The following is a 3947-nucleotide window of genomic DNA, read 5'->3' as shown; positions in this document are numbered from 1 at the left end:
CGAATATTCAAATGAAAACATGATGGATATTTTATGCTTAAGAGAACATTGGTGTAAAGAGGATGAGCTTGGGTACAAAGTATTAGATCATTACATATTACTTAGTTGCTACAGAAGAGAACAACACCTGTATGGAGGGGTAGCAATATATGTAAAAACACCACTGCATCTCAACACCCTTGGTGCTGAACTGCATTTTGTAATATCAGGCCCAGCAATTGAGAGTATTAAGCTAGTGGTAGTAGCAGTGTACAGGCCACCTAGTGGTGACCCACATGTCTTCTTTGAGAAACTTGAGGACCTCTTAATGTACTCTGGTATACCAAAATGGAGAAACATAATATTGTCATTGGAGGGTACACCAATTCAAGCTTTGATGTTCAGCACTACAAAAAAAAAAAAGAACTGTGGCAGAGCTCATAAATTTGCTTCAACAATTTAGCCTATTCTTTGTTAAGTGTAAACCTACAAGAAGCTCTGCCTATCTAAACAATGTATTTACAAATATTAAGAGAACTTGTATGAACACTGATGTAATTATTTTCCCTTTCTCAGACCATGATGCAATGTTTATTAGTCTTAGTAATGTAACTTCAGATTGCATCAGCCCAAAAGTCGAAATTGTGACGACTAGACCAATGAGTAGAGAGAGGATAGATAGGTTTAGTCATGCACTCACTTGTTGAAGTCGGGAGTTTCCTTTTAGTCGGCTTCAACATTGTTCCCAGATATTATATTTTTAAATATATTCGAAATAAAATCACTCTGAAAAAATTTGCAGTAAATATTAGTATAAGGAAAAACAAGGAATGGTACACTCCAAAGTTAGGGCTACTGAGAAATACTGTTATGCAATATTCTGACCTGTACAAAATTAGTAAGTCAGAAGTGTATAAAGAAATGGATGCTAGAGCTATGTATAAGTATAGGCAGGCAACCAATGAAGCAAAGAAATTGGATAATATAATAAACATTGAAAAGTCCAAAAACAAATGCAAAGAAGGATGGAATGTAATTCACTCTATTGACCACACTAAAAAAAAGATAGTATTGCCATAACACCAGAAGAATTTAAAAAAAAATTGTATCCAATAGACTGAAGAAATTAGTAGTTTAATAAACAAACCTCCCGAAACTGTACTTAGTATCAAGGATAATTGATTTGAAAAGCATTTCCTGAGCACTTTCACAGAAATGTGTCCAAATACTATCTTGAAAATAGAGACACATTTCAAACCTTCAGCTAGTGTTGATTACTATGATTTGTCATATAATTTGTTGAAAGATGTTATTGGCTGTGTAATTTATTCTTTAACTTATTGTGTAAATAAATGTCTTGTTGAAAGTGAGATCCCTGATAAACTAAAAATTTCTAGAGTTATGCCCATATTAAAAAATGTGGAAAGAACAGTCCTACTACCTATAGGCCCATATCCATAACTCCTGTATTTTCTAACATTTTTGAAAAAATAATGTAGAGCCAAGTTAGTGTTTATTAATTCACAGAATGGATTTCCTAGTATAATTTGTCCTAACTGTGTTCAAGGCTAGGTACTACTCCCAAGCTACGTTTTGTGACCTGAGCAGAGCTTTTGATTGTGTAAAACATAATACTTCGTTGAATAAGATATTCTGTTACGGTTTTGATGCCAATGGTATAAATATGTTTAAATCTTACCTAGAGAACCGATAACTACTTGTGTGTATCGGTAAAGAGATATCAAATTTGGTTTATATTAGTTCTGGACTGCCACAAGGGTTGGTGCTGGGACCATCATTGTTTCTGTTAACGATTAATGATTTTCCTTTATTCATAAATTCTCACACAATATTGTATAATGATGGCACAAATTTTCTAAATAAAAGCTCAGATTTAGCCACACTGGAAACATTGACCGAAAACACAGTTGCTCAATCTGCATTATGGTTCAGAGTGAATGGTTTGTTGCTAAATGAAAGTAAAACCCAAGAACTTTACTTCAGATTGAAGGAGATTCCTAACAACCATGGATTAGAAGCTGTGAAATTTTTAGGTGTTACTATTGACAACAAATTGACCTGGGAACCACACACAAAAAATATATTGGGTAGACTTTCAAGAGCTATTTATATAGTTAGAAATTTAAAAAGACATGTTCCAGATAACGATGTAAGATCAACATATTTTGCTTTCTTCAAAAGCATTACATGACTTGGAATTTTATTGTGGGGTAGTCGTTGTCACGTAAATGACATCTAACTTTTGCAGAAGAAAGCATTAAGAATGATTACTGGTTCTGGTAAATCAGAACACTGTAACCTTCTGTTCATTAAATTGCAATGTCTGGCAGTAGTAAATCTATTCATTTATATTGTTCTGTTGTACATTGAAAACAATGTTTCGAAATTTGTATTGAGAAGTGATATTCATAGCTATATTAGAGAACATGAGTAGTCATGCCACATCATAGACTATATAAATTACAGAACTCCTACCTAGACCTTGGACTAAAGATGTTTAACCCTCGAGAGAGCGCCCCGTTTTATATAACACGAGCGGGCTCGCAGTGCACTTTGTACACATCAAAAGAATAGGTTTCCTTGTGTTACCAAGGTAAGTCATGTATCATCATAATCATCATAATCTTAGTTTATTTAAACAAGGAGAAAATAAACTTACATAATGTGAGCTAAACTTTTATTAAACGATAATGAAATAAATTTTCACTATAACTCTCTGTTGCCAAGGACACATGTTAAAGAGACAGTAATAACACATTCGAAGCATTAAGCAGTGCACTTACATCATATCTCGGTCAGCTGCTTATTCGATCTCTAATTATCTCGTAGACAACTGCCTCAATGTGGGATTATGTTGCTAGTTTGTAACTGGGATCATTTCTTTAACTGATCGTAAAATTTTTCACATATAGCTCACTTTGTATTTTATATTACTACGGCTCACTTGGACGTTCGACAACACAATTTATCGCAGCGTTACCTGAAGCAATACTGAAGGAATCGGTATAGGTTTACAGTTGTGAAACAGAAATGAAACCACACAAAATCATTTCATTTTTGCTTGGCGAACTTTATACACAGGTGCGCCCACTTGAGGGTTAACAGCCTAAGCAGTCTTTAAAGAATTGCCTGTAAATATTTTAAAGCCATATTGTATAAGCTATTAGTAAGCAGTCCTTTTTATACTGTTGAAGAATTTTTTAAAGATGAACATACAGCTTTGTAACATGTGGTTTCTACTTTTACGCATTTCACGTAAACTAAAGTAAATTGAGATATGTATGCCCATGACTTTGTCTATTCCTGTAACGATCTGAACGACAGTAAAGTTTTATTATTGTTATTATTATTTTGTAATATTTAAAGGAAACGAATTTTTGGGATTTTGTGAACAAAATATTTGCAACTTTTAATGTAAGCTCTTTGTTGAGAAAACTAGAACATTTGACAATATGCTAAAGAACCACAATATATTCATAGCAACCACTCAAGAAACGCGGCATATTGATACAGATACCTTCGACTCCGAAGGTTTTAGGGTATACAAAGGGAAAATGGTACTGAGAGTGATGAAAAATGTGCCATATCTTGGAACCACCTTTATAATGGACAAAAAAATCGTGAAGTCAATAGCTGACTTTAATTCACATCAGAAAGACTCTAAAGTCTTACATTCACAAGTACAAACAAAATCTACATAATCATGAATACCCATGACCCTATAAATGAGAATAACAAGAAAAACAAAGAATAAGTCGAAGCCTTTTGGAATCAATTAGATAACATTATTCAGAAAATTCCCGATAAAAACATCAGCATTCTTCCTGGAGACTTTAAGGCACAAATTGGTAAATACATATATATATATATATATATATATATATATATATATATATATATATATATATATAGATATATATATATATAATAAAATTGTTAGATATGAT

This window comes from Schistocerca piceifrons, chromosome 1 (genome assembly GCF_021461385.2).
Source record: "Schistocerca piceifrons isolate TAMUIC-IGC-003096 chromosome 1, iqSchPice1.1, whole genome shotgun sequence".
NCBI lineage: Eukaryota > Metazoa > Arthropoda > Insecta > Orthoptera > Acrididae > Schistocerca > Schistocerca piceifrons.
This window is presented reverse-complemented; position numbering follows the sequence as displayed.